Source organism: Hippichthys cyanospilos, chromosome 12 (genome assembly GCF_059441005.1).
Source record: "Hippichthys cyanospilos isolate Australia breed blue-spotted pipefish chromosome 12, RoL_Hcya_1.0, whole genome shotgun sequence".
In the NCBI taxonomy this organism is placed as follows: domain Eukaryota; kingdom Metazoa; phylum Chordata; class Actinopteri; order Syngnathiformes; family Syngnathidae; genus Hippichthys; species Hippichthys cyanospilos.
This window is the reverse complement of record NC_142380.1, coordinates 17020451-17045835: the sequence shown is the minus strand read 5'-3', so window position 1 is coordinate 17045835 and position 25385 is coordinate 17020451. Positions and strand designations below refer to the sequence as shown.

General features: G+C 38.8%; 1 long non-coding RNA gene across 2 annotated transcripts; it reads left to right on the top strand.

Annotated features, from left to right (window-relative positions):
• Nucleotides 1-2513: 2513 nt before the first annotated feature.
• On the top strand, nt 2514-24048 carry LOC148415139 (uncharacterized). 2 transcript variants are annotated; one of them, XR_015867473.1, is made up of 4 exons: nt 2514-3548; nt 14840-14923; nt 15381-15489; nt 23838-24048. It is a non-coding gene; the product is annotated as an uncharacterized LOC148415139 (long non-coding RNA). The 2 variants fall into 2 exon arrangements; XR_015867474.1 differs by having other exon boundaries at nt 14840-14995.
• Nucleotides 24049-25385: the final 1337 nt, after the last annotated feature.

Here is a 25385-nt window from a genome sequence, read left to right as displayed (position 1 = left end):
TATTTTATTTGCATCAAGTCGTTCATTGGACTAATCCTTGCACCCACCAGTTGCTATTGAGTACTTATTTGTTTTTGTTGTTGCTAAATGACACGCACACATAAGATCAGGCCTCTTTGGCAAATGATGAGATATAGGTCTTGAGCTCGGCCGTCGTGTTGCTGTGACCTTCCATGATCTCCATTTTCCTATCTATTTGCACCCAGACAGAAATCTACTTGGAACCAGTTAAGATCATAACTTTCTGTCAGATGGGTTAGGCAGAGTCTTCCTCCCTAAAATTGTCTTTCGGTGTGATTGGGTGCGTGAATGGTTGTTTGTCTCTGTGTGCCCCGCATTTGGCTGGCAACCAGTTGAGGGTGTTCCCCACCTCCTGCGCAAAGTCAGCTTGGATAGACACCCTGCGACCCTAGTGAAGAGAAGTGGCTATAGAAAATGGATGGATGGATATCCATATGCCTGAGAATGGCATCATGGTTACTTGGGAATTAGGCATCGACCAATCACGGCTCAGTCCAGTCATTTGACATTTCTAGACTAATCTGTGAAGGGTTATCACCTGAGTCCTCGCACATGTGGTCTTTCAAAATATGTTTTCCTTGACTTATAAGCTCGCTATATAAATAGTTTTCCTCGATAAACCATATTTATGTTACCTTCCATGGTTTGGAAGTACACTAGGAAACTTTGTTTATTTGAAAATGGGCATTTAAATCTTCACTTTGGTGGAAGTTTACTAGTTCTTACAAGCTTTTTTCGCCAAGCTTTATGAAGTCTGTATTATCCATCCAATCTGCCATGTGTCTAGAATTTGCTCTCTTGTTGCTTGATTGACTGCTTGCGTCATTGTTTGTCTTAACCTAGTTTTGTTGTAAAATATCTGTTCTGTCATAGCTGTGCTATGGGTACAAATCATGTTTCACTGAGCTATTACAGTCAGAGATCCCAGTCAATCTTTCCCTTCGGTGTTTACAAAGGGGAAAGAAAATACACCCCTTTTGAGGTTACTGCTATTTCCTCTTTGATCCTGTTATACTGTACGACATATGGCACAGGAAATAAAGTCACGGTCACAGGTTACATTTTATGCAAAATACTGTATGCGTAGTGACCATCTAAACCCAACTTACAACTTTTAATTTTCCAAAATTGCTCATCGAACAAATTTTAATTTAGTCTTTTAATTGATCATTTAAAGCTTTAGTTTGTGCATGAAGGATGCATTCAATACAGTGTGCTCAGTGCTTTGAAAATCAAGTCATAATTGACAGATTTGCATTAAAACTATAGTTACATAACTGAATACAAGGAAAAAAAAACTCTTTTTTTAAATTTTGCATAATGACTACATTTAGCAAACAGGTTTGTAACCATATTGCTGTCTGACAACATGAAATGAGAAAAAACGATTTCCTTCAGGATCATGTTTCAAGGACTGAATGATAGATAAGCAAGCTAAGACAAAGCTCACAAAGTTATCATGGCGTTGCATTTAATTTAGCGTTTTTATTGGTTAATTATCAATTTAGCCACACAATTTAGACTGCACACATCAATCAGATTCAATGTAATAAAACTTTACAGTTAGTGTCAATCAAATACATGCTCAATATTCAAGGTTTTTTGGGACTTGATCGAAACAAAGTGATGACAAGCAGTTCTTTTCTTGTCGCTTCGAGTCTTCTAAACTTCAATCATCCTTCGTATGATATAATAATGGACAGTGTAAATGTTCAATACAGTAATTGCCATATTTAATGCACATTTAGAGCCCAATTCACTTAAGGATTACATGGTGCTGACTGGAAAAAAATGCAATAGGCAAATTAAACCTAATTCACAAAGCATATGCAGATGGTGTAAATAAATAAATAGATTTGCATATATTTAAATAAGGAAACATACATATATTTGGCAGAGAAATGACCCACCTCAATTCAAATGTGGCTTATTGATAACATCAAATTCATTCCATATCAAATAGTGGGGGGGGGTAGGACCCTGGGAAACGGGCTATGTTTTTGCTTCGCAAAGTGTGATTGGAATAAAACGTAAAACAAGGATTGGCCATTTTTTTTTTTCAGGCACTTTGATGCACTTGGGTATATATTTTTTATTTTTACTAACTTGAATCTAAACCTTGTTTTTTTTAGTGTTAAAAATGATACAGTTTTAGGTCTACTTGTACCAGTTATATACATACCGTATTTTTTGGACTATAAGCCTAGACTTTTTCCTCATGATTTGAGCCCTGCGGCTTATAGTCCAGTGCGGCTAATCTGCTGATTTCCCCCACCAGTCAAGCAAATGTGTGTACCTGCTCAAGGAGTCAGGTTCAACTATGAAATAGAACTGAAAAGATGTGAATGAATGGCTGTACTCAATTTTTAAAATATATTATTAAAAATACTTTTAAAAGATGTCTAAATTGAATAAGATCTTGTATAAAAGTTTGTGACGTGTAAATCTGATATCCGATATATAGTATAGATGAATGTTGTCATGTGATGAGGGCAATGGCGACACATAGTGGTGAACGCAGGTAGTGCAGCGATGTGATGGAATAATGCGCCATGTTGATGTAACATTGAGCCAAATTGATGTAAAATTACCATGTAAATTATTGGCTTAAGATACCAGTCAGAATTGACCTCGACTGGAATAAAACAAGTAAATGAATAAATATAATATAAATATAAATATATTATAAATAAATATATCATAAACAGCAGACACCAAATCATCTCTGAAGACAACCAACATTAAAGAAGTCCATGAAGTCAACTCACAATGTAGACACATTGTGAGGCCATAAGATCAAAGCAAGCTTTTAGCAATAAGTCATGCTCAATATTACTCTGTAACTGCCATTGGAAAAAGTGTCAATTGATCACAAATGTTAAGACCTATGTTCATGTTTATTCTGTAAATGTGCACATATGATATGTTATTGCCTTTTTTAGCCTGATTTGAAATATGCAACTTGTTATTACCATTTTAAACTGTATCTTTGATCAAGATACAGCTGAATCATATCGGAATGTTCGTGTGTTCAAGTGGAAAGTTACTAAACGGCCAGCACAGACACTGAGCTGCCAGGTCAGCATACCAAAAGAGGAACAAATGCCCATGTATGCTTATTTTTGGTGGAAAGGCTGCTGCCTGGCCTTGAGTTGATATTAGTCATGTCCGATCGTTGGATTAAAAGTGCTCAAAGTGTCACAGTGACACTTTCACTTCCTCCATTTAAGGCTAAGATCGTTCATTAAGGCTAAGATCGTTCAAAGTCCTCCATTTAAGGTTAAGATCGTTCAAAGTATGTTCCATTACGCGTACATCGAGTCATGGGATTGGGGTCCTATAAAAAGGCCAACACCCAAAACTCGTGGCTTCCTTTTTTGCCTTTGCCTGCCAAAAGCGTGAGGATCCTCTCCAGGCTTCGGGTGTAAACCACCAAGTCGGAGTAGGACTCTGTCACTCTCAGAATTGGACACTTTTTAAATTCTTGCGACGTTGTTAGCCTTCGGAGGATTTCAAGCAGCAAACCGGTAAGGAAGTCATTCTAAATTCTAAATCCATCCGATAGCCCAACTAATAATGTCATTAATTCGCAATGTAGGAGGATTGAAACTGATCACTTTGGTCCTCTTTCAAAATTGGTATTAGACTTTTTAGAAACTTTCCACTCCTTTCATTATGTTTTAAAATCTTTATTTCATTATACTTGTTTTTGTGCATGGTTTTTCATAGCCTTGGACGAAGTTTTATCTTAATCATTTATTAGCTGAAAGACAAAATGTATTGAATGTGTTTTTGTGTATTATGTATTAAGAGGGCATGGTAGGCCCAGCCATGTACTTTTTGATACTGTGAATAATTATCCGCTTTGCTTTCGCTAAATAAATACTTCAAAATTTCATTCTTTATTCTATCTCTGTCATTTTTATAGACCAAAATTAGAGAACCTCCTAGTCTTTTGTAAGTGAAATAATTATATTGCCTTTACATCGGCAGTGCCATTCTTGATTAAAGTTTAGTTACTCAGAGTTGGTTGAAGTTAAAACAAACGTACCCGAGTGGTCGTATAAGACTGCTAAACCCTATTCTGGTCTTAACAAGTGCAAATGATCTTTTAGAGTGAGGAGCAGCCATATATAATTTGCGTATTTTTTCTACCTTCTCGTCTCAACGGTTACTCGACGAGTCGGCGGATTAAAGTAAGATGGGTAGACGCTTAAAAACTTAAAGGCTGTGAGCACCAGAACGTATCCTCCTCGACACCGGCTTACGCAGATGTCCGTCGCCTGGCGATACAGCGTTAGAGCTGTGCTGGACTAACGGGACGTCTTAACCCTTTAATTGGAGAGTCGGTCAGGACTGTTAGTTGTCCTCAGATAGCTGACAGGACTGCGGTAAGAGCAGATCAGTCAATGTATTTATAATATTATGAAAGTATATATTATTTATGTGCAGTGTGTGCAATGTTCAATAAATTAATCTAACAATTAAACAAAAGGGAGGCAGAATGCTATTGAATTATTGATTTTGAGTTTGAACTGCTATTTAACTCTGCAGTATTCTGTTGGTTGTATTAATCTATCCATTTTCTATAAATATAATGTTGGGACTTAAATACCGGTGCAGTTATAGTCCAGAAAATACGGTAATAATCGTATTTGTAGTTGGGGCTACAATACTACCTCGGACATCTGATTACCGTAACTCCCTGATATAAGACGCACATTTGTTTCCCCCCAAAAAAAATGAAAGTCAAAAGTATGGGCGCATCCTAGAAATGTTAACTTAAAAATGTGTGTGTGTGTGTGTGTGCGTGTGTGTGTTTTTCTTTTATTCAATACCGTTCGAGGAAGATTGACTTGTCAGCCACATAAGCCACATTTGGACTTACAGATGTGCATTTTTATATCGGCCGTATTCTTACTTACAATGATTGCCGTAATCATTACGGCTCGTGTTAGCTGAGGTTGGTACGACATTATTTTCAATAAAACAAGCCAATAAACTTAACCACCACCTGAGTCCATCCTTGTTCAAACTTGTTTACTAAAACGGAGAGGATCATTTAAACATTATGATGTCTCCAACTGATTCAATTAAGAGTGCAACTCTTAGAGACCACGGAAAAGTATTCCATTTGACTGTCTGCAAATTGCCATCTTTTGGCATATACACACAATCATGAACTTGGTAAATCACAGATGCTGCTCAACAGTTCAATTTCATTTTACCATAAATTTATGGTAAAATGAAATTGAACTGTGTGAGGGAAAAGAAAAAAACAGCCTGAGTGCATTCTACAATAAACTGGCGAGGTGTTCACCAACCGCTCATGTGTGTAAAACTCACTTAGCTTAATGCGCAACAAAAATATAATAAATATAAACATAAAAAAAAATCTGAACATTTTACAAAAGATCATATTTTTTCTGTTATTTTAATAGTTCTTCCATTGTTGCCAAAGTGTTGATGCCTTTTATACATGATAACATAGAAAATACCAGAATCTGACTCAATATTAAGGGTGCATCTTATACACAGGAGCGTCTTATATTTGGCTCCTGAAATCTACTACTTTGCATTTAATAGCATGCTATATTTGTTGTTTTTTACAAAAAGTTCCATGTACCTTATTTCAATTTAGATGCCCCACCAAAGGGCTCTTCAAATCCCTGCTTTCCTCTATTAAGACACTGCTCAAATCCCCACGTCCAGTTTTTCTGATGTACATAGTTGAACCCCCCTACCTCTGAAAAGAAGATTGTCACCCCATCGTTTTTTTTTTTTTCTGCCAGAGGCAATAAACTCTATGCCCCCGCCCACTCTACTCCGCTGGTCTGAAGTGTGTTTAAGAGTGTTGGACCTTATTTGACTCAACCCAGACACACAGACAAAGTACAAGTTCCCATGGTTACATAGATTATGAACTGAAGAACAAGAAGCACAGATATTGCGGAGGGAATCAAATCTCAGATGTCATTATTGAGTACTTGAGAAAGAAAGCTCTCTGTAGTCTCCAGTCATAAGACCATGAACCTGAGTTTTGCAAGATGAACACCGCACTGCCTCCATTTATCCACATGACTAGATAGAGCCTGTTCTCAAGAGAATTGAATAGAATTTTGAATAAAATGCAACGCGCTATATATAGTAGTTAGTACAATATGGATACATAATTGTCGGCTGCTTGAAAAGCTTCATTATTTAAATGTAATCATTCTAAATCTAAAGGCCTTGCACAGTAGCTCTCAAAGTGTCTCGCTTGTGGGTGCTAGGTAGGAACCAGCCCAGATTTGTCACCAAGCAATCAATCGCTGAGCACATGAGAAAATGATCCACATTCACAACCAAAGTGAAAATAACAAATTATGTCACTAACATCGAGCGGAAACCTCATAAATAGGGTAACAACTGAATGGATCTTTAAAACTAAAAATCAGGGCACTAGAGTTTTGCTGAAAATGAAATATTGCAATAAATTATCACTAGGTACGATTTATAACCATTAGTCAATCTCGTGGTTATGTTATCACTTTAGCTAACACTAAACTGGATGTTGCTTGACAGTGCAACTGCACTAAAGAAATAATTTCACTCACAATTATTGTTGGGAGTAATGCATTACAAAAATAATGTAATTATTGTATTGCATTACTTTTTGCTGTAATGCAGTCATGTAAGGAATCACACACCAAAAACAGGTAATATTTTACTCTGTACAAATGAAATGGTACACAATAAAATACACCCCCACCCCCCGGCCTCCCCTCCAAAAAAGATCCTAAACCCTTTAAAATTATAATATTAATTGAAGCAGTTGATGACATGCCTGCAGGTCATTTGGTAGCCTTAAGGTGGTGCTGTTGTATTGTTGGTATGCAGAAAACTTGGTTCAGGTTGTTTTATGTGTACAGAAAAGAAAGTAAGTTCTACCTTATTCCATTCTTTAGAAATCACTGTTTGAAAATAGGTCATTTGTGTGGCACCATGCTATTTTGGACACACAAAAAAGAGCTATTTTATAAAAAGATGTGTTTTCTGAACAACAGTGACTTTGACACACACACAAACACAAAACAATAGTAGCATCTGAAACATCTTCCTTTCGATAAAACATGAAGAAAAAAGTAAAAAATGTTTTCGACGGCAAAATAAGTTTGTCTATGCTCTTGGGTTTTTCACATTTAAGCTTAGTTTTGATTGCGGACCCAGTTGAATAACACTGTTCAGGTATGAGCCGGGATAAACACACATGCACACGTTCATCGCGTCAACAACACTTTGAAGATTGCGCAGTGAATAGCACGTCCGCCTCACAGTTCAAAAGTCCCGGTTCAAATCCACTTGGCTCCGGCCTTCCCTTGTGGAGTTTGCATGTTCTCCCCGAGCCTGCGTGGGTTCTCTTAGAGCACTCCGGCTTTCTCACACTCCCCAAAAACATGCATGGCAGGTGTATTGGACACACTAAAATAGTCCTTAGGTGTGATTGGGCGCGCGATTGGTCGTTCATCTCTGTGTGCCCTGCGATTGGCTGGCAACCAGTTCAGGGTGTCCCCCGCCTACTGCCCGAAGCCAGCTGAGATAGGCGCCAGTAAGCCTGTGACCCCTCTGGGGATAAGCAGCTATAGAAAATGGATGGATTGTGGACCCAGATAAATAATGCTGTATTGTTTACATACCTATGTGAAAGATTCCTGCACGTTCATCGCGTCTACAACACTTCAATGATTTATTATTACCAAATTGTCTAAAGCAGTTAACAAGCAAATTGTCCAAAATAGAGATCTCTGGATAATTCCCGTGTCACAGTGAGAATGATGGCGGTCTGTCTTCCGCTCCCATCTTTGTATTCGCCAATCCATCAAAAGGGGTGGTCCCATGACCAGGTTCGTATGTTGAGTTGTTTCCGCTCCTTTGCTGCCCCCTTTCGAGTGGAGGGTTCGAATCTCGCCACCTCAGCACCTCAGCGAACGCTATTGGAGATACATTGGAGTCCCCCACAGTCCGAGACCTGTGGGCGTCAGTTGACTGATATGTGTATTTGAGGTTGAGAATGAAACAATGCGCAGTGGAGACGCTTTCCTTCACTTCTAGGTGTTATGGCGTCCGTCACAGCAGGAAGGCCCTCTGGGGGGTGACCAGACCACAATAACCAACTGATCTTATTACAGGTCAAGAGTGAAGAAGAAGCTACCAATCTGTATTACACTCTATATCTCCAGGAAAATTAATGAAAGCTTCATTATCATTTATAAAATTACCGTATTTTCCGCACTATAAGGTGCACCAGATAATAAGGCGCACCCTCAATTAATGACATATTTTAAAACTTTTTCAATCACAATATAGTAATACTCAAAGTAATAACAATAATAACTCTAAACTCTCAATAGCATAATAACTCAATGACAATATGACCAACCTTGTTCAACTGTAAACACACAAAAGACACAGGTAAAGCTTACTTTATCAGTTCATTCCCCATCTACGAATCCCAATCTCAGTATGTATCCATATGTAAGGCGCACCTGATTATAAGGCGCATCATTAGCTTTTAAAAAAAAATAAGGCTTTTAGGTGCGCCTTATAGTGTGGAAAATATGGTACATAAAGCCCTTATACAACGGCATTACAACAGTGGTTGATTAGCATAATATGAAGAGGAGCGCTGGCCATGAGTGTCATCTATCCATTCATTAAAAAAAAAAAAAGACATTGTTGATAAGAATTCTTGTCACTGTGTGTTGTAAAAGAAAGCCAAGTTTATGCACAAAAGAGACATATTTTCAACTTTTGTTCTAGAGAATGACTTAATTATAAGGTAAAATAAATGTTAATATTTGTCGGCTGGTGTGTAGTTAACGCATTTTCAATTTGAATTCAACATTAAAATGTTTTCATTTATTACGTATGGCAAAATGTCCTGTTTAAACACAGGGAGGAGAGGCACTATGAGCCAACAACTTGCTGTGCTCATTAACTTGTGTAATCCCTCACAAACTATGCAATTCTAGCAGTCTTTTGTTATCCTTCTGTATCTTGTGGATAAAATGCTTTCAAACACTCTGGTTTAATGTTCTGGCTTTCCAGAATCATAATGATGTATGAAATGTAATTCTGTAATGTGTTTAGGCACACGGTTTGATTATAATACCACAGTAAAAAAGTCACTGGGTGCACCAAACAGTACCAGCGCCAAAACCACAAAGATCATCTTCTTCGTTCTTTTTTATGTTGCATTAACCATCCGCTATACAGATATACAAGCTGAGAATCATAAAAAATCAGGACTTTCAATCAAAACAAAAGATAATAAATAAAAGAAGACTATCACCAGAGCTGAGACTACTACTTCAGACCACGGGAAAGAACGGTACCTGATCTTTTCAAACTGTGTATTACACCCAAAGCTGGCTGTGGGTATGTCCACTAAAAAAGCACCCTTTCTTGCTTTTCTTGCCTTCTTTTTTCATCAAGTCGCGACAGTGTCTGGGCTCAGACGGGATATTTTGACCTTAAAAATTTACGGCGAAATATGAGTCGACTTGAGCAGCCGATCACCCACATCCAAAGTCGGATCGCACTGAAAACCTTTGGGATGTCGAGGATTGACTTGGCTTTGGTCGAACAACAAAGACATAATATCAGCATTCACAATGCTGAGGTAAGGGAAAACCATTTGAAGACATCCATTTTCTTTTATGGATTGTCAAATTGAATACAGAATGATTTAATCGAAGCAGTCTCAAACGTCATTAGACGCGAACTTCATTACATCAAATTTGCTTTTTTTGTGCTACATGTTGTATGCGGCTATGAGACTTTAAACATAAATAGTTAACTGCTGCCAATGAAAGGTGAGAATACACTTCTCTGGAGGGCTCACATGATAATTGTAAATTTGATTGAAGATATCTGTACCTCCCCGGCCATGGACCTCACCACATGTCCTTGGATTTGAGTGAGTACAGTACAGAAATCCCTCGTTTTTCGCGGTTAATGGAGAACCCTCCCGCAATAAGTGAAAACAAACGCGACATATTGTCTCGCGTATGAAATATTTTGCCATAAAAAAATCATGGGAGGAATTTAACAGTTAACGCCTTTTTAATCGTTATACCAGATTAATCTGTTGTATATCAGGGTTCACCAACCTTTTTGAATCCGAGAGCTACTTCTTTGGTACTGCGTAATACGAAGTACTAGCAGTATATGTGAAGACAATGATCATGTTATTGATGTCTCACAATAAATAAGAAACAGCTGGAGTAAATATGTAAATCAAGTGTAATATGTAATGTCAATGTCATATATGCATAATTGTTAGTAAAATTCCCAGAAAATCACAATGTTCTAGCACTTGTAAACTATTTGCAGAACAGATCTGCGGGCGACTCATGTGATCCTCGGGGGCTACCCAGTGCCTGCGGGCACCATGTTGGTGACCTCTGACCTATATGATACACAATTTTGTATGATTGTCATACACATGGCTCAAACAACTGGCTTGCTGACCGGACTAAAAAAAAAAAAAAAATGGGACGATTGGTTGAAACCTTCATAAAAGTGAGACAAAGAATGGAGCTGGTGAAATCTTTTGGGACCTGGAACACAATGCTCAAAACCTGAACTGTCCTGGTTAAACTGACTCGGAAGTCACATGTCAAACCACGTCATGTTTTTTCAAAAATGCAATGGTTTTTAAACTCTTTTTAAATTAAAATGAATTTCTAAGAGGTAGTTTAAAACTTGGTCCAAAAATATTTAATAAGCTTATGAGTAACTTTTGGGGTTCGGATGTACAAGTAATGACACACCTCATGTTACTTCCAGTCTTTCTACTATCCACATCACACTAAATGGGCTGACTGGCCAGACAGTACATAATGAGGTGCCATGCACAAAAGAAAAAAAAAAAAAAAAGAGACTTCTTAAAAGCCTGGCTTTATCAGCAGAGCTCAGAAGTCTTGAGGTGAACAACTAATACGTAAGACAAGAAAGGTGTGCATCTTATCTTTGTCAGAGGTCAGCTCGAGTGAGGAAAAATTCAGCAGGGACAAGACGGCGGGGGATTAACTCCAATCCTAATTACGGGCTGCCTGGAAATGACGTTCCAGCCAATCAATGAGGGAGGTCACAGCAATTCCTGTTGGAGTCAAAGCTGGACATGAAATTTAAATTGGTCGCAAAGATACTTGCCAACCTCACACATAGAGGAGTAATCTGCAGAGACGAAAGGCATGTTTTAATCATCTTCTCCATAATGTAATCAGATAACACATGACAGTCACTGCACTTACTCATACTGTGTACATTAGCATTAAGCAAAGGGAGATGGCAAAGGGAATTGCAGTCAACACAAGAGAGAGAGAGTGAAAAATGAAAGAAAAAGATGCAGAGAATAAAACATGTTCGTTCTTGTGGTAAATATTTGATTAACTAACCTATATGTATGAGATGTAAAGTGGAACGTGACACATTTGTGATAACTGGCAGTTACTGCTGGAAAGTTTTCCATGTTCTGTTACATATGAGATATAAAATAAGTAAAGTATTGTGGCGAGGCGAAGAAACCACACGTTGCTGTGCTAGTGGAGATCTTTACTCTTCGCATGCCATCACAAAACTGATACAACAAAGTCCAAAACAGCAAAGACAAAGCCAACAGGTTCAAAGCATCAAAGGATCATAGCGACATGCCTACTGGGTGAGAGACATGGTCCTAGTGTCCGCCACACAGCTCCCCCCCGAACACCCAGAAAGGCATAACGGAAAACCCCACAGGGTATTCACCAGTCTGGCACCCTGAGACTCAGTCCGGTCCTGGGCGGTGTATGTGACACCAGGGCCCCAGGTGCGACGGGAGTAAGGGTGAGACGCTCAGCGTGAAAACCATGAGGTAGCGTTGGCAAAGGGATGTTCTGAAGTTCCGCAGGAGCCGAGTGGCAGTGCTGACCCGCATGCTGGCAGGCACAGTGGCTTCCGAGGGACGGCCGGTCACGGCTGCGTCCCAGTCTGTGCCTGGGCATGAACCTGCTGCGGCACCAACACCAGCTGACCCGCTCCGATGTATACTCGGACCATACTTGCGGGCATGGTGAATCGGAGGGGCGGCTGAATGATGGTGGCTGGAGGCCTACTGCTGAGGCCGGACGGACATCGGTAGTAGATGTTTTAAAGCTTCAAGCATAATAGTTTTCTGTCTTTACATTGCACAGTTTTTCAAAGTCTGAGTGATTTTGTGACATATACTCAGAAGCAACTTGTATACAGTATATTAAAACTAGAGCTCAGACTGGCACCAAAACTTCTAGTTTCCTAGGGAATTTTCTAAATTCAGTGTGATGACCACTCTGAGAGTCGATGTGGTTGGAAATACTCTTCAGAGCCCGGACTACTTTGCTCTGACCATTTATAAACTCAGAGTGTTGATTGAATATTCAGAGTGCCCCCCAAAAAAGAGCGAGGCTGCCCATAACGTTTAGGCAGTACAAAGGAAGCAAGCCATGAAAGTGCTGTGAAAAAATGTCTTCTCTTTGGTCTGTAAGAGTTGGAGATTGGAGCCTTTGCATTAGTTTGACTTGGAATTAGTTTAGCTTCAGAGGGAGGATTCACAGTCAACTCTTTCCCCTTGTTAATTGGACGCACTAGTAACATCATTGTTTGGACTCCAGGGATGCGTGTTCACTGAATTATTTTACTAAATTATACTATAAGCGTGAGATGCTGCCCCGAGTTTATTGCTGTAAGCTGGAGGCTTGCCTTATCGTCATTGAAAAATGGATCTTCCAATTTTCTGCCCCTGTGCCTTGATAAAACGGAGTGTTGATTATTGGCCCCGCTCATCATCGGCAAACATTTAAGAACACCGCTCTGAGTCGACAAACGTAAACAAAACAAATCTATGGCACTCTCTTTTCAAATGTCCCAAGATTTCTAGTGATGTTAAAGAGAGAAGTAAGAATTTGATTAGTATGGAAACGAAGCTGGAGATAATTGTGAAACACGAAGAAGGCTTGGCTATTCTCGCTAGCAAATATGGCCGTAACAAGCTCGTCAGGTCATTCAAAGGTAAAAAATCCTATATATAGTTTTTTCATTGATGATGTTATATAATTGTATACATGTATATGTATACATTGTATACATGTATATTATATACATGTATATTATATATATATATATATATATATATATATATATATATATATATATATATATATATATATACACGTACTATGCAATTTTATTACCAATTTTTAATATGTATATACAATTTTAATGTTTTTATCAAGAGTTTTATACACATTAGCTAATTACCAAAGGTTTCTATTGCCCAACATATGACGATTTCGCCTTATGATCCCAACCCCAGAACAGATTAATTTCGTATAGCGGGGGTCCACTGTAATGTCAAAATCTACAGTATTCGATGACAACAAAATTGTGAAACTTTAGTTTACCCCCCACCGAGTCTACAATAACAATAAAAATCTCAAGCGTTGACTGGTCTGTGGTGATGCAAAGGCTGGAGACCCCAGCTTATATTTTAGCGTGTTCCACTTCCTGCAAATATTCAGCGACTCTGCATCACCATAAATAGGAGTTAGCCAACATTTCACTGGCCACAATTGAAAACCTGATCAACTCTATGTGAAGAAGGTGTGGAGATCTGCAACACTGAGCGAGGCTAATGGTTGTCACACCAGATACTGACTGGTTTTCTGTGGATGTATTGGGCTGGTGTGGTTACTCTGACAAGGAATGGCTGACAAACAATGTCCAATTCAGTTTGCAGGTCAATACTAAACCAAAATTTAGTAAAAAGATAAAAGATTTTGGTTTTTGCAATTCGCATCTGACTGTTGGCTCTACAGAAGCCCAAATATATTTATGAATTTAATAAAATAATCGATCGTCCATATTCTCCTTAAATCCTGTTTTTTAAGACAAGGCAAACAGTAAAATACTTAAGAGATTTCAGACTCTCTCTGCGATGAAGAAACACACTATTATAAAATAACAACCAACAACCATTTTTTAGATGGCGGTGGCTCGGTGCAGGAGTGATTAGCATGTCTGCCTCACAGTTCAGTGGGTCAATCAGGCCTTCTTGTACTTTGGTTTCCTCCCACAATCCCAAAAACAAGCACGGTAGGTGAATTATATTGGAACTATAAATTACCCTTAGCTTGATTTGTAATCACAAACCTACTTCAGGGCAATTTGTAGTCGCTGTGTGTCTGGTGATCGCCTGGCGACCAGTTCAGGGTGTACACCACATACTGCCCAAAGATGGACGGATGGATAGATGGATGGATGTTTCTGTTATGGCAGCGAATCCTGTGTTAATGCAGTGCAGAAGAGGCATGCAGGTGGATGTGCAAAGTACATATGGAATGAACTTTAAGAACATCTCATTTTATGGATGATGTAAAGTTTAACACTGAGCAGAAGGTACTTTCAAATCGTGGATAGACAACCCACTTCCCGTCCCTACAAATAGCTGTGCCACGTTGAGGGCTACGCTTTAGAAATTATACAATGATGATCACAATAATGTAATCCGTAAATTCAGTTTCACATTGACTCAGAGGGATCGATGTATACTTTTGTCATTTTTAGGAATTAAATCCTCCTCACCAGTCTGTGGTCCTCAGAATGTACAGTGAATGCCTTGCTAAGTCAAATTCACACATGCACACACACACACATGCGCAAATGCACACCCACACACAAACAAAACATCACTTGTGACACAAACTGGACCTGCTTTTATCTGGTCTAATGCCTAGTCTACTTTCTGTCACTACATTTTCAGATGCGCTCGGGTTGTGTAATTGGAAATGTCCTTGGTCCGACAGTGACAGTATGGCCAGCGCGATCTCTTCAATTTCCAGACAAGGTAAATTACACAGGTTTGCCTGTCCACACAGATGGATCCCCAAATGTGATGCTGCACCATCTTTCTCCCAACGTATGTGAAATTCAACCTTTTAAACCGGCTACTATGTTGAGCTTGACAGCAAATTGTCAATCAATGTTTCCTAATAAAATAATGTAGATGGCATTACTTCTCTAATCTAAAGATTGATTGAATTTCAAGTTAGTATTTAAAGCAAATAATTTGAGCGATTAAGTGACCCTATTGCTGAATCCAACCATCCCTGATATGTTGAAATTGTGTTTAGTGAGGCACGACAAGGGCAATCTATTATCACACTTAACTGCCCTCTTGGGGGAAAAATATGTTTTGGACTGTTGTAATTGTGTTGGACTTTAGAATTTTTTATTATTTTTTTTTTACAATGTGTCCATGTTTCTTATGTCTTTGTCTCATTATGGGTTTTACCTGTTTCTAGGACTGTAACTCAAAGGGACCTTTCATGTCTAAGTACATGTATAAAATAAAATGGTCCTTCTTCATTTGCTGTACTCCTTTCATCTAACCCTATTCTTCACTCAAATCAGGTATATCACTTGCCATTACTCTTTTGATTTGCTGGTGTATGTTCAGTTGTTTTTAGGCCCTTGTTCTGTGTGTGATAAGTTTGCTTTTGTGTGTCCTGTTTTTCACAGTGTTCCCCAAATTGCTCTCCTAATTTTTCATGTCACTCTTTGTCTTAGTCTTGTCCTGCCAACCTTTCAAGGTTTCTTTATTGTCGTTACACCTGGGTATGTTTGACATACCGCACAGGAAACACTTGTAGTGGCTAACTGAGGTGCGCGAGTAATGGCGGTCATTGCTCTGTTCACCTTGTGTCCTCATCACTTGTCAATGTCTCAAGTTGTCCCAGCCATCCCCTGTGGACCAGTCTCGGAAATCCCTATTTGTTTGTTGTCCGCTTTGTCCTCCTGACAGGCCCCAATGAGTACCTTGTGCCTGGCATCTTAGCTGACCCCTTGAAAGCCCTAAATGAGCCCCCTGTGCTTGGTGTCCTGATATATCCCTCCAGAGAAAGTTAAAAAAAAGTTCATTATCAAATAAAAAATGTATACATTCCTGCAGTCATCAGCACATCATTACGGACATTTGAGCAAGGGTTTCGAAGCACTGTTTTAAGTAGTCTATCTCAGTCGGCTGACATGAACTTGGGAGTCCAGACGCCAAACATCCCATCTCTAATTGAAAAGAAGACTGAAACCTTTAGTGTTGGCTCTTCTTTGAGGATGACCAGAGAATGGAATACATAGACTCGGTGTAACAACTTTTCCCATTTATACATAACTAACTAAGGAAAATGTTACATGAAGTTCCATTTTAGATGTAATGGTTTTGTTCTTATCAGTGATATTTTTTTGCATTTTCTCCCAAGTTTCAGTTTTGCTCTCTCGCTCACCTTTTCTTTCAATGCAAATCATATTTCAAATCATATTGTGACTGCATTGCCACAGCCAAGCGAGTAGTACTATTATAATTGTAGCCAACAAATTAAGGGCTATATAAAAAGTACAGCATAACAATTTGTTGAATTGTTGGAAATTACTGTAACAAAAAAAATGCAAAATATTAACTATTACATGACGTTAAAATTTTGGAACTGAGTTTAGCAAGGGTCATGGAAATTTGCTTGATTTGCTTTTCACGGGCACATAAAATGTCGTGGTGGGCCCTGTGTTTGACACCTATTGTTGTGAATTAACCTCAGGACGCAAGATGGAGGGGGACAAACAGACAAGTCATTCGGGATCCAGTGTTGAGAGTTTATTACAAACAAAAGGTGCACGCCAAGCGTGGCGGAAAATTCTGCGGCAAATAAAGTATAAAAGAATGTCTAAAGTACAAATAAAGGTGAGACGAATGTGTCAAGGAGGGCGACTTAGGCCAAAGTAGCATATTAACAGGAAAAGTAACGGGCTAATGCCTGGGATACAAAGTAGCAACCAAAAGAGACCAAGAGGGTATGCAACTCGTGAAGATACTTGAAAAATAATGAATGACATCTCGGAGTGCAATGTGCCAACAAAAGATAAACACAAGGCAGAACGCTACTCGGAAGGACAAAAGGAAAAGGTACACGTGGGGATGATGCTTGAACTGGTGAGGAATAATCCTTGGCCGCCCTCCGGGCTCCAACCGACTTAAAAAGGGACCTGATGGTGGATTACCAGAATGAGAACCAGAATGAGATTAGACTCGAGTCCAAATAAGACCTCTGAGTCACCCCGTTTCTAACTTGAATATGTGGTCATACAGACACATTTGGGCTACCCGTAGTCTATCTGCAAAGAATGCGCGTTTATTTATTATCAATACAAAAGAACCGTATTTCTCAGAGTACAAGTCGACTTCGCTTATTAGTCCACCACCGCTTATTTATTTCATTTTGGGAGAATTTTATAAGTCCAACCCTGATATGGCTGTGTAATTGTAACAAACAGTGAGTGTACATATTATATATATATATATATATATATATATATATATATATATATATATATATATATTGTAAGGCAGTTCAGATGTTGGCGACCTATACTTGTGTATCAATTCTTGTTTTGGTTTTCCGAGCCAAGTTTGGTCATTGAATGCAACATTCGTGTCCAGTTCGCGGTTGTCATCGCGAGACGAGTTGTTGTTCTATGGTTGTTTTTTGGTACTCACGGCTCACTGCACGGATACTGCTCAGCGCTGTCTGTGCCCGAGCTAGAGGCCAAGAACAACGTAGAGTATGTTAACGAAACGTTCACTCGTGCGTGTAACTTGTGTGCGTATTGAAGACAAGTAAAGTGCACTAAGGAGTTATTTTTGTCGTGTGACTCTGTCCACCCACGCTTCGCCATCACACGTGGAAGGTAACAGCACGACAATATATATATATATATATATAGAGAGAGAGAGAGAGAGAGAGAGAAAGAGAGAGAGAGAGGTATACTTAACAAAGAGCTCCCACGAAATACTAGATCTGAGGGTGCGTGGTGTCAAAATAGTATCACACCATCATGAATTGAGTATTCACTGACAGTAACTCAGTCTGCTGTATGAGTATGTCCCAGACTTTGTAGAGATTCTCTTCTGCCACGCCTGCCTACTGCAATTTCTGGACTAATTCTGACTGTTGTGACTCTCACACCTTCACAAATGATAGCTGCAGTATGCTTCGCTGAGAAAAGAAAGTTGGCTCTGAAATCACCGCTCCATTGAAAAATTCAAGGAGTCTAATTGTTTGTCTGTGTCACGATTGAGCATGGCGGCTCGAAGCAGTGTGGGTCGTGGGAAAGGTGGAACCAAAAGGATGCAGGACAGACTGGGATGTGGCTCAAAAGAGGATATTTAATAACCAATGAAAGCAGGGTTGGAAAGGACTAAAAAATACAACGTACAACAAAAAAATGCTAAACTCAATTTACTGGGGCAACAAGGAGTGGGAGGCAGCACGGGAAGGATGGATACAAGGGAGCGCGAGGCAAGACAGCGGGGGGAAGACGTACAATGACCCGACAAGGGACAGGGCAAAACACTGGAACTTAAATACTATCCTAACTAATCAAGAGACGCAAGACACCTGGGAACAACAAGGGGCGGGGAAAAACTGACTGGTGGAAACACTTGGCTGGAACACACGGGAGACAAGTGAGGCTAATTACAGTGACGACACACGGGGGAAACACAGAGAACCTATAACTGAAACTACACAACCCTAAACCCACTACAAAAACAGACAGAACGTGACAGTCTGGGATTGGCTCCAACAAAGAGAATGATTGGTAACAGAAAGACATTCCCTGCTGCATATTTGCTCTCTCGTGATATTTACAATAGGAGGAGTGGCTCTCTCATGTGAACAGAAAATTGAAAAATTGCTCATCATTAGCCACATGCCTTCTTAAAAGTTATACAAAAGAGAAAGTCACTGGGACTCGAAAACAATGGACTAGTATTTCCTGTTTTGGCAGCCGTACTTACAAAGACAAAGAAAAAAAAATAACGGCAACCGTAACAAAGATTGAATTGACAAAGACACTTCTGAAAAACACTTCAGATTAACACTTTCTTTTTAAAGTTTTGTGGTGGAGAAAACTCATCGGGCTCATTCAACATTTTCTTTACGACTCGGTAGACTACAAAAAAGATACCATTAACACAAGAGTGATAATAGCCAACTATTTGTTATTATTCCAGAAATAAATCCATTGAATGAATTATAGTATTGTATGGATGGATCGATGAATGGATCATGCGCGCTCAGCGAGGAATTCGGTGGTCTTCAAAGCATGCAAACGTCGCATGCACAGTAATCATTCAGAAAGAGATACAGCTGTGCAAACGTGGGCCATTTTGTCAGCGTGTCTACTTAGACAGCTCAATGTCAAACTTGACAAGCGTTTCCCACGCTTTGATTCCTAATACGAATGAAGGATATCGCCAGGTTTGGCCCGGACTCGGCTGGTTCAAACCCACCGAGGTGCTCAGAGGCGCAAACCCAATTATGCCCAATTCTCTAAGATCGCTGTCAAAAAGACATGCGTGTTTAACAATTTGTATGAGTACGACTCTAAATTGTGTTAAGGTAAAGAATTGAAACCTTGCGAGTACAAGGTTTTTTGAATACAACTACACGACCATGACCTTGCGGGACACCACTTCACGTCACTGCACGCATCTCTCCTTTGGCTCCGTGGTTCTGATACTTTGTGGATCTGGATTTACAAATTAAAATGACGTCATGCCAAGCTACCAAGCAAAGTAAGTCGATCTGAGAGTCATCACGGAACAATTTATATTTGGGCCATGAGCAAAATCTATAAAAAGAGAAAATCCCACCCAAGTATACAGTTAGACTGCACACTGCGCCAAACCTGAACCTGAGCACCAAAACAGGGTCAAATATGTTTCGGAATCTTGTATTAGGTTACACTGCGTACCCAATGAACATTACATTAACAAAACGTAATCCTTTCATCAATATTTTAGGCTATATTGTTATCATTATTATTATTATTATTATTATTATTATTGTTATTATTATTATTATTATTTGTGAGGAAAATGACGATCCACCTGAAGACATCACACTGTTGCATTGTCACGTTTGCCAAATAGTGTTAATCAACAAAATAGCTCAACCTTTCGACCTTTTTTTTTTGTATTTTAACTTGGTTATTTGTGGCCAAAGTGATCAAATAGCATGGTGGTTCTCAAAGTGTGAGGTCCGTGGACTGACTGCGAGGACCTGTTGTCAAATTGAATCTGTTGGCGAATAAAAAGGGCACTTATGCTTGGCTTAAATATTTCTTTTGTTTTGTTTCTGAAAACATTTGCAATTGGGGTCCTTGGAAATGTTGTTTTCTAAAAAGGGTCTCTAACTCTGCACCCCCGACTTAGAAAACCATTAAATCACAACAGGTTCTTTTACCGGAGTGAATTTTAGTCCTGACCATTTTTACATACAGCCCAATTATATAACCAGTGCTAATGCTCAGGTCAATGAAGTGCCTCTTTAATACACTTTACTGGTTCTGAATCTGTTGTTTGGCATAGTATCGAATATCCCTAGAGTAGACTCTCAGTTAATTTTGTTTTGAACTTATGTATTTATTTATTTATATTGAATATTCCCTCACTTGTCTCTTAATCAGATTTCATCTGCCATGTTCTTTTTGTATCCTTGGCCAACGAAGTCCCTGCCAGCACTTGTGTTCTCCTCAGAGTGTTTACTGTGAATAGTGAATGCTGCTTTCGTTAGTCTTCTAATCTTTACTTTGTCTGACCTTTATTCAGTCAAGTAACTTCCATTATTTAGTTTACCTTTTTTTTTTAAGTTTACCCTCATTCTTTATTTAGTTTGCTTTTTTAAACGGTCCTGTCAATGTTCTTGCTTATCTCTGACAATTCGTGTGCTAGCCTTTGCAGAAGGTTGCATCATGTGAAAGCCATCACCACAGTATGCACAGATTGCTATTGTGAAAATGGACAATCAAAAAAAAAAAAAAAAAAGTTTCCCTTCCTTGGTTTGTGCCGGGAACTATATACAGCTTTTATGTTATATTCTTTTGTTTTTCTTTTGTGTTGCTCTTTATTTGCAAGAGTGAACTATTTCTGTGGTTAAAATGAGAACAAATAGGGTATGATTTTTAGAGCAAATGTCATAAGCTCTTGTGTTTACCGCTTGGTTTTTATCTTGGCAGTGGTACAGATCATTTCAGTTCCCTGTTGTGATTTTTTTAAATTTGTTTCCTGTCTCATGTTCATGCCTTCTGTGTTCTGCTAAGCAAATTTGATCATAGGCACTGGAGGCGCAAAAATTTGTAGTCAGTCTCAAATGTTGTTGTTTTTCTTTTGGCTTCTGGGGTAAGTATAGTCAAATATTTTCTTTAGAAAATGTTCTATGCATCCCCTACTCTGAATAATGTTTCATTTGTATTAAATAGATTATGCAGTAAAATCCACCAAATTGTCACCCCATAAAATCGATGAAAATGGGTGAATTTGCTGCTTAATATTCCACAAATGCAATATTAATCTCAATGGTGCATTTAAGAGTGGCGAGGGCAATATAAAAGACATGATTACAAAGGGATCTTTTGACTTAATTACTCCTTTAAACTATACTCCTCAATACCGTATTTCTCCAGGTACGTTAAGTAAGTCGAGTTCTTTTTTCCTCGTTTTCAACCGCCATATTGGGGGGTTTGACTTCAAATTCACTATCAGCACTGTCAAAAAATAAAGCATCAAAACTCCAAACCATTTTACTGTTGCAAAATTAGTTTTGTGCGCACACACATTGCCTCACACTTAACTCTATTCCCCCCCCATAACCGCAACAGTATGCTATCCGATATACAATAAATTGTGTGTAAAAGTAGCGTAATTTCATCATTTTAATAACACACACCATGTGTTTTGTTTGGAAAGCCACGATCGATGCAACCACCAAAGTCAGGGAGAAAATTAAAGGCATGTTTGTGTCAAATTCACCAAAATTGAAGCAAAAAAGTGGTTAAAAGCAAGATCGACTGCTCTGAGCAATACGGTATTTTAAATTTCATTGCACAGGCAGAATGATGTACTTCCTTTGTAACAAGGAGCTTGCTTAGCTAGTAAGCAGCTCAATTTTACCCTCCCACATAGACGCAAACCATTTGGCTGCAACTGTAACCACAGCTAACAGCGACAAAAATGCTAAAGTAACAAGCAAAGCTCTTTGCCAAACTAAACTTGAGAGCTCTCCGCATTAAAAAGGACAATCAGTAGTATTTAGCGATAAATAAAAATAATATTCAATTTTAAACCCTACTATATCTTTCAAAAACCTGCACATGAATGTGTTATAACGCATCAACATTTTCTTTTTAATACAAAAAAACTGAATGGCTCTTCTCAATGGTTTCTGGTTTGAATGCTGACTGTAAATAAAACAGGAATATGAAGAAAAAAGTTTGTATGCAAATTATAAATAAAAGAAGGACAAGGCAGAGAAGGCCTTGCAGAAAGCATTCAAAAGTACCATATCATGGAGTGGTTTAAGAGTTTATTTTATCTCTAAATCACAGGTGTCAAAGTCAAGGCCCGGGGGCCAGATCCGGCCCGCCACCTCACTTTTTGTGGCCCTTGAAATGCTGATGTGACTTCAGGTGTCTGACTAAAATACCAAAATTGCAAGTTGTCTTTAAGACAAGAAGAAAAACAAATATTTTCTTATTTTCCAAATCTCTTTTGAACAGTTTTTGCCAGCTTCCGATATCAAATCTTGGTAAATGTGTGATCAACACACTTAAAATGTATTTGAAGTCACAGTCATTCCGGTCCTCTGACAGAAACTAACACTACAATGCGGCCCAAAATAAAAATTAGTTTGACACAACTGCTAAATGAATTATCTCTATTATTCAAGCTGTGCATTTGACGTCACCTATTGTGCACAAAAGAAAACACCCTGATCGAAGACAACAGGGATTTACTGTACCTTGGCGCTCTGGAAAGAGCTGAAGAGAGAACGTGGCCTGGAAAGTGTTGGAATTTTGCAATGGAGGAGTTTGTACTGTGCAAACGGTTGTGGCTCCCTTGTTGAGTCCACCGACGCCCGGGGTGACCTCTGCCTAAAGTGCTGTTATTCTGCGTGTGCCAACACTGAATTTTCCCAGCATATCGATGTTGTTATTGCTGGTTTGTCTGAATGCTGCCCTCGCGTCTACTTCTACTTGCTTTTCTACTTGACTGGTGCATTTGTGTCCCTTTTTATCCTTGTTATGTTTAGTGAAAACAGTGTCCCTGCATCACAACGGTATGTACAGTAATTGTCGACGAGGAGTCACTTTTCAGCCCAACAAATGCTTAAACACTGAATATGCAGTCCCATCTGGTGTAGAGCCCTTGATGACATAAATTTGCTCAAGATTTCAAGATTCTGCACCATTTTGCACTGAAACCACACAACGCAGATTTTCTCTCTCTCTCTGACAAAACAGATCAAAAGCTTGTGAAGTATGGTCTCTGAGACACCATAGTACATGCTTTGAAATCACTCGATATTGTTGGATTTCACTCAATACTGCTGATTGTTCCTTTACGCAAGTCTGCGGATGTTGGACAGTGTGGACAATGTTTTTTTTTTCCTCTTCAGATTACAGTAAAATCATCGATGTAACTATTTGCAAATCTCTTTTTTTTTTCACTATTAACTGTTATGTGAAACAAAGTGCCTTATTTTAGGCATAATGATTGCCATAGCACTCCTCTACTGCTAAAAGAATGTGCCCATGTTAATTATTTTGAGACATACTGGAATAAATATGCATCCATCGAAGTAAACAATATTTTATAATTTGTGGTGTTTTTTTTGTTTTTTTTTTACCCTCTGGTATATCACTGAGAGAATGAATGATGTGGTGAAGCGCGCAAAGGAGGGCGACATACCATCAGAGAGAAAGCCATCACCACTTCCTCTAACAAGCGGCTGTGACTACGCTGGCAAGAAAGAACTTGACAAGCAGCACAGAACCCGCTTCATTCCTGACAAGAAAGCCAAGTCATGATAATAAATCACCTCAGAGACTTTTTAATAAAGACCAGACTTCCCTATGTCAGCATGGTTTCATCTCTGAATTTATCATGTACATTAAGCGTGACAAGTATAAAGTGATCTGTTCTTAGATGTTCATGGAAATATACAATTACTCACAAAATGAAAAGGGAGATGACTGAAATGTAAATGATGTTATTTATGCATTAAGAAAACACACGAAATGAATGTTGTTCTACGGCTCCTGAAAGCCACGAGAGACACCTTATCCTGTTCATGGTGTTGGATGGAAGAGGTACCCGAATTGTGCATCCCAGGAATCAGCAGCAACATCTCACCAGCTGCAAAGGCAAAATATGTATTCCCCCTGAAACAAGCGTAAGCATGAACATTTCGTAAGAAGAATAAAAACACATTGATTTTGTAATACAGTACTTTTTACATCGTTGTAGGTTAGTAAGTAAAACAAATGACAACATAAAATCTCATCCCAGCATCAAAATCACACTTTCTTTCTTTCTATTCTGAATTATTCGATGCAACTGTGTGAACTTGAGCAAAATATGTAAAATCATCTACATATTTATAAAATGTAAATGAATACAAAAAAGTATGCATTCAAAGGCAACACCTCCCTTCTCCAGAATGCAGGGTCTTCCACTAGTAGTTTGCTGCTTTCAGTGCATTTTTGTCTTTGCAGATTGTAGAGAATCCAACATCTCCTGTGATGCAGTCCAGCTGATGCGGAAAGCTATCTATCTTCCCCATCACTCATGGATCTCCTTGTACCAAATGTTCTGATCCAACCGTCAGCTTTGGGGAGCTAATTACAATATGTGAACTTCATACATGCATCAAGTTTTCTTTCTCCAATCCATTGATTGGGTAAAACTACATGGTCGTGAAAGCACTGGGTATGGGCTAGTGCTCGGTGATAATGTCAGCGCAGCAAGTATAAACCAAGCTAGACTTTTCCCGCAGGCTTGTTTTCGCTGTGGTGAATTTCAGCGCAACGCAAATGCAGAAAAAAACATTTTGTATTATGCATCAGGGGGAGTTTTCCTTGTATGAGGACGTAAGAAAGAGGGAAAGGCTTCAATGCATGGATTTTTCTTTGCACAATGGGGGATTTTCTTGCACATGCAGCTTTCGTTATAGAGGTGTTTTACTTTGTATCGAATATCAGTTTTGAAACACATCATTTTCATAATATTTGTGCTTTCATATCATATTTGATATTCATATCATATTATGAATTGTGTTTGTGTGTAAATCATTCCAAGTGCTTCAAAAACCACAGTAATGTTACAATACATTAACATACGAGTGAGGCGATGCTCCAAAGCAAAAGTGGTAGCAAAGGATGAGGACAAACAGCAGAAAAAGAAAACTTTATGATAC